Below are 10,000 nucleotides of genomic sequence, written 5' to 3' on the forward strand. Positions count from 1 at the left end.
CCTTTCAGTAGGTCGCTCCAGCCGGCTGCGGCGTATGTGGTTATCGGCTCGTACAGCCCTCTGTACAGAGTACGCATGGCCGCGTGTCCGAGTCCCCATTTCGCCTTGGCCACCCTCGCGAGGCTGTTGAAGAGTTTTTGACACTTACCTGTTATTGCCTCCACGTGCTTGTTGACTTTTAGCCCTCCTTCGAGGTGCACTCCAAGGTATTTGATTGCCTGCTCCATCCTTATATTCCTGCCGCTAATCTTAATAATCGGTGGCCTCTCCGCGTCCAGCTTACCTTTGACGAGCAGCATCTCCGTTTTCTGTGCCGATAACGTTAGCTTCTTCCTGGTGCACCAGGTAGAGACTCGGGTAACTACCTCCTGTCCCTTTTCCTGGAGCTCGTTCCTCGTGTTGCCGGCAATTAGAATCACGATGTCGTCCGCGTACGCGATGGGTTCGCACCCCGTCGCGTTTTCCGCTAGCTCAGCTAGCAGGTCATCAAATACGAGATTCCAGAAACTTGGTCCCAGTACCGATCCCTGCGGGCATCCTTTCGTGACGGGCTTGCTCACTGCTTCGTTTTTCCCAGCAATCTGTACGGTTCTTTCGGAGAAGTAGCTCCTTGTCAACCGGTACAGGTTGTCGGGGCATTCTCTTCTTTTGAGCTCGTGCAGCACGTTCGGCCACCAGACGTTGTCGAAGGCTCCTGATATATCGAGTGCTATTGCGAGGACATACCTCTTCTCGCTCATTTGCTCGATTTTCTCGCGGAGCTTGATGATCGCGTCCACCGTCGATCTTCCGGGGCGAAAGCCATATTGTCTGTCGGAGGAGAGCGCGTGGTCGTGGAAGATAGGTGCCATCCTGGTGGCCATTAGCCTTTCTAGCAGCTTGCCTATCATGGAGAGCAGACAGATTGGCCTGTAGGATTTCGGATTGCTTCTGTCCCGATCCGGTCCCTTGGGGATGGTGATAACATTTGCGACCTTCCACCGTTTGGGGAATATTCCCCAGGCGAGGCAGCCGTTCATGAGCCTTAGGAGCTCCTGGTGTATTCTTCCCCAGGCCCGTTGGATTATTTCGACCTCAATCAGGTCGGGGCCTGGGCACTTCCCCTTCCTCAGCCGTTTCACGGCGTCACTGAGTTCCTCGAAGCTGAATTCAGGGGTGTCTTCTACGTTGGGGGGGTTTGTCGAGTTCCGCCTTATTTCCTTCTGCTCCTCCGTTTCGGTGTCTTCCTCGTCGTCGGGTAGAAGTGCGGACAACATCGCTGCCGCGGTCGTTCGCCAGTTGGAGGTATATCCGAGCGGCGTCTTCAGCGTCGATGTTGTTTCCTCTCCTCTGAGTTTCCTTGCGACTGTTTTGTAAGCGATGCCCCAAGGTTCCCTGTTACCCTCTTTGGTGACGAAGTCCTGCCAGCTCTGGATTTTTGCTCTTGCCAGCATCCTCTTATACTCCTTTCGTGTTGACCTGTACCGCAGCTTCTCCTGCTCCCTCGTAGCGGGGTCCCTGGCCCCCTGATACCTTCTTCTCGCCTGGTAGGTGTTTCTCTTTGCTCTGGTGAGCTCGGGCGTCCACCAGGGTACTGACCTGTAGTACCATTTCTTCTTTGGGATGGCGGTGTCGCAGGCACCTATCAGGGTTGCCTGGAGTTGCCCGGCCATTCTTTCGACGTCCTCTGCCTGCTGGAGGGTTGTTTCTTTGAGTGCCTCCATTTTCTCTGTGAGGGCACTCTGAAATACCTCCCAGTTGGCTTTTCGCGTGTTATAGCGTCTTTCCTGAAGCTGCGGTGTGGTGCTTCTCGTCCCGAAGTCGAGGAGCGTCTCCAGTATCCGGTGGTCACTGGAGGTACCATCTTCGCGTATCCTCCAGCCCTTTACAAGGAGTATTGCCTCTGGGCTCGCCATCGTCACGTCTATGTTTGATCGCCCTCGAGTTGTTTCAAACGTGTGGGGTTGTCCTGGTTGATTCAGGACATGGAGACCGTACTGCGCTATGACTGCCTCTAGGGCCTCGCCTCTGTCGTCGGTGCTCCTGCTGCACCACAGCGGTGATTTTGCGTTCGCATCCAGGCCGATGATGATCCTCTTGCCTCTGAGACACCGTAGTACCTTCTCCAACTGTTGCACGCCGACCTCGATGTTTCCTGTCGGCGGAAAGTACAGGCTTGCCGCGTACACCTCTGTTTCCCCGTCGCTTATCTGCACGCAGGAACAGTGTGTTGTGCAGAGTTCGGCGACCTCGAGGGGCGTTAGGGTCTCTGATTTTATCCCTACGGCCGCCATTGGCGGGTTGTGCTTCGACCCTCTGCAGGCGATCGCGACTCCTGTGCCGAATCCGGGTATTTTCCCATCGACGCTGTATGGTTCTTGCATTAATATTATGTCATCCCCATCGGCGTCCATTTGCGTCCGGATCTCGTAAGGAGTTGTTTTGGATCGCTGCATGTTGTGCTGCAGGATCCTTATTTCCCTTTTCCTCCCAAGTCCTCTTCTGTCCCTGCGTTGCTCTTTATACATATTGCGTCCTTGCTATTATTGCTTCCAAGGCTTTCGTATACATTGGGCATTTCGCGTTGGAAGCTGCGTGGTCGCCCTTCCTCCCTGCTCTCTTGCAGTTTACGCAGGTGGCGTGCCCATCCTTATCTTTGCACTCTTTAGTGCTGTGCCCACTTTCTGCACAGTGCGCGCAGATTTCGTAGTTAACGCGGCAATATTTTGCCACGTGTCCGTATCCTTGACACTTGTAGCAGCGACTAATTGCTATGTAATCTTTAACTTTGCAGGCATTCCATGAGAGGAAGATCTTACCTTTCAATAGTTTCTCCCTTACCTGGGGGGGCACTTCGATGACCCAGTTCGTCTCCTCTTGATCCTTTCTGCCGGTCCTGAAGCAGAACTTGATGGCTGCAACGTCGTCCTCATTTAGTCTTTCTTGGTTCTGCTTCCTCATGCAGGCCAGGATCTCCTTCTCTGGAATGTCCCTCGGGACGTCGTAGATGATCATCCTGGGGGGTCTCCGCTGCGGCGTGCTAGCTTTTAGTCCAGCCTCCTTTAGTTTCGAGTTCTCGGTGAACTCTTTTAGGCTCTCCGGCTTCGTCGTCTCAACGGCTAGGCCGTTTCCCTTTATTTTCCGGACGGCCGTAACTTGGATTCCTCTCTTGCGGGGATTCACTAGGGTGAACACCGCGTCAAGTGCTTCTTCGCTCGTTTGAATCTCGCCGCCTTCTCTTTCCGGTCGAATTATGACCACATTTTTGGGCGGCTTGACCGCCGTCTGCTCGACCTTGTTGCTCGTTATCTTTACTTTTTCGGCATATGTCGGCTCCCTCTGTTCCTGCTGCGTCGTTCTCAAGACGGCTGTTTCTAGCAGCCTGGTTACTTTGTTGACGGCGTTCATTATCGCCGTTTCCTTATTCTCCTCATCTCCGGCACTCTGCTCTAGCCTGCCTGTCAGGTAGCTATTATGGAGCAGTAGCTCGTCAACAATGCCCCTCATTTCTTTGAAGTGCCGTAGGATTACTGCGGCGTGTTCCTTGTTTATTTTCCTGGCCGAGTCTAAGCAGAACGCCGTGACCTTCCTCTCTATGTCACTGGCCTGTGCCTTTATATCGGGCACTTGCCGCTTATCCTCCCCGGCCAATCTCTCCTCATCTCTGGGGGGGTTGTTTCTCCCCAGGCTTGCTCTCATCGTCTTCTCTGGTATCCTCGGGCTTGGAGTGGCCTCGTTCTTTTCCATCTGTTTCCTCAGGGGTTGGAGGACCACTCTGGCCTCTGCGCCTGGCGACGAGTGCCCTAGCGTCGGCATCACCGGCTCCTTGCCGCTTCTTGCGGCTGCCGCTGCGGCTGTTCGCTTCCCGGTGGCTATGTCCAGCGGCGTATTGAATCCCCCTCGCGGACTTTCAGTTGGCGCTTTGTTCCCGCGAGCACTCCCGCGCTGAGTCCGGCGGCGTGCTCTTCACAGTTCAAAACCCCTGGGTTTGAATTTGAATTTGAATTTGCCGCCTAGCAGCGTGCTCTTGGTTCCCAAGATGCCCGGGCGGCGGCGCTTCGGTCGCTCGACCCAAGATGGCTGCCGCGCGTCCGCTAACCTATCCTCCCGCACGTGGCACTTTGTTTTGCTTTTCTCGCGCTTATTGCGGCAATTTCCACTAAACTTTCGGTGTGCACTATGTTTTTAGCACTCGCACTATCTATTATTTTGGTTTTCGTGCCCGAGATCTTCGATTTTCGCGTTTTTGTCCGCCACGTGGCCTAACCTCACTTCGCGCACGCGGCACTTTCTTTTGTTTTTCCGCGCTTATTGCGGCAATTTTCACTAAACTTTCGGTGTGCACTATGTTTTTTAGCACTCGCACTACCTATTATTTTAGTTTCGTGCCCGAGGTCTTCGATTTACGCGTTTTTGTCCGCCACGTGGCCTAACCTCGCTTCGCACACGCGGCACTTTCTTTGCTTTTTCCGCGCTTATTGCGGAAATCTCCACTAATATTTTTGCATGCACTTTATTTTAAGCACTAACTCTGCCTATTGAATTATTTTTCGCTCCCGAGATCTTTGATTTTTCGGTTTTTCCTATCCGTCGCGTCAGCTAACCTCACTTTTCGCACGTGGCGATTTACATTAGCTTTTTTCGCTCTGAATTCGGCGATCTCCACGATTCTTTTTAACTACACGTTTTCCTCGGCACTCCCACTTTGCTTTAAATTAATTTTTACGCCCGAACTTTTTAATTTGCCCGGTTTTTTCTTTTATAGACTGCGGAGCGACGTGCACACGTCCGTCCCACTTGCCGCCATCTTGGAAACTAGTAGATAGGGACATATATGCAATTTTTGGTAACGGGTACTTTCCCAGACTTTTTGTCCATACAGTAACCCGGGTCCCCTGGACCAATTGGGGTTGGGTAAACGCCCAACCATCGCGCAAGGCACACAGTGCCCTGCTTCCTGGATTAGCTAGGCCTGCAGGGGCTGTCGCTCGTCTCAGGTCGAACGGGGCCCTTTCTAAGCCCTACCGTCTACCGGGACGGTACCGGAGCAGTTGGGACGCTGCTCACACGCCGTAGACCATTCGGTGTAGGACGAACACCTTAACTCGGCCCTCTTGCCAGCATCTTGGCCATCAACCACTGCCACCACGAGTCCATACCCATTTTTGGCCGAGCAGAGGGGTCGCTACTCCCTCCGGGCTATAACTCGACCCGCCCGTGGTACCAGCCTAAGTCGCTGGTGGGACTATCGTGTGGATGTACGGCCACGTCACTACCGGCCCGGCGTCCTGCTAACCGAGCTCGGCAGACCCAGATGGGACTCACGTAAGCGGGGCTTACAGGGCGCCTACAAACCCTGAACTTTCCCCGACGGTCCCACCCTTGGCATCAGGATCGTGGGTGCGCTACTACCCAAGGCCCCTTGGAGAGAGTGAGGCTGCCTCTCTCCGCCGGCAACCTTCCTTGCGGTGTACATAGGGACTCACGTAACGGGACGCTTGTCCCGACGGTCCCCCTGGCTGCGGGAACGTGGGTTTGCCAGCCCCCATAGGCTCGCAAAGCGAGCCCTCCCTGCGGGAAGTAGATAGGGACAGAGGGAATCTCGTTAATCCATTCATGCGCGTCACTAATTAGATGACGAGGCATTTGGCTATAATCTATGTCTTATTACAAGTACACACTTCCGAGGTACCCCCTCGTAAGGTTCTAAAATTTTATGTTACCTCAATTGATTGAACAATTTCTGGTAACACTTGACAACGGACAAACGAAGATTTGTGTATATAATAAATAATAATAAAATAATTTCATATGTACAATTTGAGTATTTGAGTAAATAAATAAATAAATAACATGTAAGACGTAGACATATCTGGGATGTTTATTTCTTTTTTGGTTAATAATCGTTTCGAGTTTTTAATCATCGATAAATATATTGCACAGCTCTATTGAGCTTCTTAATACATTTAAAAGCATTGTCTTGATCTCGTTGTTGGCGATTCCCAACCGCTTGAGGACTTTTTCAGTATTAGGCGTGATAGTGCCTCTACTGCCCAAGACCACCGGGAGAATCTCTCCTCCTTTGGCGTTAAATATTTCCTTTAATGCCCTTAGGCATGGCCGATACTTTTCTACTTTCTCTTTTTCGGCTAAGGCCAGGTAGTTTTTGTTCTCGTAGCGGACAGTTACGTCGACCACGAGAACCCTTTCCCCGTTTTTGATTACGAGGTCCGGTTTGAATAAACTGCCCTCGGCCTTAATCGTCGGCTCTACAAATACTTCATTCTTTTTGTTATTTTTCAATTTTTCTTCAAGGAGAGATTTGACCTCGTCGTGCCTCTTGATTCTTAAGCCTTTGGTGTGCTGACACAGCCCAAGTATGTGTCCAAGGGTCTCGGGCTGGGCTCGACATCTTCGACATGTTATATCAATGTTTTTGTCGGCCCGTGCCAGCACCGATCTTGTACCAAAGGTGTTAGTTCTCAATCGAAGGGCATCGATGAGTCTCGATGGCTTGAGCAGACTATGGTCCTCAAGCCACAAGTTGCCAGTATGGTTTTTAATGAAATCAGGGACGCCTTGTCCCTGGCATTTTAGATCAGCCCATTGGCTGATATGCTCTTTCCTTAAACGTTTTCGAGCTTTCTCAATATCCTCCAAGGAGGCTGGCCAATTGATCCGCAAGGAGTTGGCCGTTTGCTTTAGCTTTTTATTGGCTGCTTCGTCGATAAGGCCAGCGACTGCTGGATCGATCGAGTTAGCGATCTTTATTGCACTTTTTAGGATACCGAGTTTGATTATGTGTTCAAATCTCGGTATTCCCAATCCTCCACAGGCCTTTGGAGTGTAAAAGAAGCCTGTGGCAGTGGAAGGCATGAGGTGTAGAATAATTTTAATTTCCTGTCTGACCTCGCTGTCTAGTAGTTTGAGCACGGTATCACTTGGCGGACTTACAAGTAGATGGTAAATATAGCGAGGGAAGATGTATTTAGTTAGAAGTTCCAGCTTCTGGCCCGGCTTAAGGGAGAGTTTCCTCACCCTTTTCACCACGCTCAGAAGTTCTGGAACAATAACACCACAATGGACGCCTTTCCAGGGACCGATTTTGGCGCCCAGGTATTTGAAAGCCTCATCGGGATCTACATTGGGCATTGATTGATTCCCGAATTTAAGTCCTGGTTCTTTAATGAACCAGGTATCTTTTTTGGCCACAACCTCGAAGGTTTGGCATTTTTCAATTGAGAGATTCATTTGGAGGCTTAACAAATAGTCGGCAAGGATGTCTACTTGGTGTTGCGCTTCCCTCGCGTCCGCTCCGAGTAATACAATATCGTCAGCGAAGGCCAGAACTGAGACTTTTCGATTCTGACTAACATTAATTCCACTAGTTTGTGTCTCAATTTCATCCAGCAGTGGCTCTAGGCATAAATTAAAAAGTAAGGGCGATAGGGGGTCGCCTTGCTTAACTCCTCGGCGGATCATGATCTCGACCCCGCCATCTTTAGTTTTAATAGTAGTTTTGATATTATTATACATTTCGTCAATTAAGTCGACGATAGGGGCGGGCACACCCTTTTTTGCCAGACAAGGTTTTAAAGCTACATGAGGCACTGTATCGAAAGCTTTTGAGATATCCACAATAGTGAATATCCCACCGCTATTTATTTTGCTATAGTTTAGGGCTGAATTAAACAATTCGATATTAATTTTACATCCGTTTTCGGATGTAAAGCCCTTTTGTCTCATATTCAATACAGCGCCTTTTCTTATCCTCCCGTCGATAATGGAGGAGAAGATTCGGCCTAAAATCGGACTAATAGTAATGGGTCTCCAGTTCTCGACCGAGCTGCTTGGCTTATTTAATTTAGGAATGAGAGTTGTTCTATTCTCCTTCCATACGGAGGGAAAATAAGAGTAATATAATAGTATATTGTAAATTTTTGCCATTATGATAGGCAGGCCGGGGATGGTTAAATGATCACTTTGCAATCCATCCGGTCCTGCTGCAGCTTTCTTTCTAATTTTGCCGATTCTCTCCCCCACATCCTCAGCCGTTATCGGCGGGAAGATCTCGGATAGGGATAGTTTGGGGGCCCTCGTAACTGGAATCGGGACATATGTGGTACCCACTTGTCCCCACAGCTTATCGTAAAGCCCCCTCACTTCCTCAGATCCGGGAGGTTGCCTGGCTGGTTCGAGATATGCCTGATCATTATTGACCACGGCATCAGCCAGTCTCCTTGGGCACTCATGGAATAACTCCTGGCAACGAGCGTATGAGAATCGCTTCCTGGAGTTTCTATTGTTTCTTTTAGAATTTTTGGCTGCTCTTGGTCTTTTAGTTTTCTTTTTATCCAGTTGGTTTTTAAGTTTATTTATAAGCTCGTATAGAGCTGTGCGTATAAAGTGATCGAGTCTCTCCGTTAGGGATTCTCGATCATCTTGGTACTCATCCCAGATTGACATCAACCGACTGTAAACCTCCTTTAAAATAGGGGGCACCTCGGTTGGCTTACTAATTTCATCTTTAAGTAAGAGCTTCCACTCTTGGGCAAGCTCGCTCTCGTTGCGGCCTACAGGCGAGCCAAAGCTGGCATTGCCTGAACTAACGAGATCGCACCCTCCCTCTGTTGCCAGTGAGGTAGCATCTTGGGGGCTTTCCTCACCAATTAAATTTAATTTTTTTCTTTGATACTTTATTTGGTCGATCGTTTTTGTGGTGAGGAATTTGCTAATTTCTTTATTGGGATGTTTATGGTTTTTGAATATTTCCCAAAGCCCCTTCAAGCGTGCTACCTCTTCTACTTTCCAAGTTTTAGTATTTTCTTCTGGGGGGTCCGCTCCCCTTCTTTTAATATTTCTAACGGCAGGGTGCGCATGCCGTTCGTGGGTGGATAGCCCTCTGCGCGATCCAAAGCTCATGGGACAGGCCCCGCACTGAAACTCTCCTGTCATGGAGGCCTGGCTGCTAGCGCCACCACACTTAGGTATGTGGCATCTAGCCCCATGAAGCTTTGGGAAGCATTTCGCGCAGTTAATACAAGACCAAAAGATCGGGGCATCCGGGTGGTGTTGTGTTAAATGCCTATCCAGATCCGACAGATTTAGGAAGAAAAGGTTAATTTCCCTTTTCTCACATACTGGACAGGTAACCCGATTGCCCACGAGCGGCACAGTGATTAAACTCATAGCCGGGGACGTAGCTTGGTCGTTATCCGTAGTCCCCTCTGAAGCGGATAAATCCGCCACAGCGCCTCCGGGACTGAGAGGCGCTGCGTCCGAGGCACTATTCATATTAACATCGAATTTTATAATAAATTTTGAAATCGATATAGTGTTCCAATTGTAAGCCAAATCGTTGTCCTTAGGTCGTTCCGGTCGTCAACTGAGTGAAGGAACGAGTTCCAAGTTTACTTTACTATGGGCTCCATTATTCACGGCTCCAAATAGCCGTTACGGAGGACCGTTTAAGATGTTGTCTTTCGCTCCTTCATCGCCACACTCCGTTTAGCCATGCGCCGCCACATCCGGGGGAGTACACCCCTCGCTGATGTGGACATGCGCATGTTACCGGCGGTACCCCGAGGAGGTAGGAGTGTGACTTGGGCAGGCAAGACCAAAATCCTGCCAGTCCCCGAGTAACTATTGACTTAAGAGAGTCATAGTTACTCCCGCCGTTTACCCGCGCTTTTTTGAATTTCTTCACGTTGACATTCAGAGCACTGGGCAGAAATCACATTGCGTCAACACCCTTGGGGGCCATCGCAATGCTTTGTTTTAATTAGACAGTCGGATTCCCCTAGTCCGTGCCAGTTCTGAGCTGAGCGTTGAATGGCGGCCGAAGAGAACGACCGCGACGGTAAAACCGCCACGGAAGCCTCGCAGCAAGGAAGATCCGCGGGAGGCCAAGGCACGGGACCGAGCTCGGATCCGGGGTGCGCGACGATATCCCCCCCGAGAGAGAGATACGCCGCGTCCCGTTCAGCTCGCCCAGGCCCGGCACGTCAGCCAAACCCGCTTC

This window comes from Bombus affinis, unplaced genomic scaffold (assembly GCF_024516045.1).
Source record: "Bombus affinis isolate iyBomAffi1 unplaced genomic scaffold, iyBomAffi1.2 ctg00000200.1, whole genome shotgun sequence".
Lineage (NCBI taxonomy): Eukaryota > Metazoa > Arthropoda > Insecta > Hymenoptera > Apidae > Bombus > Bombus affinis.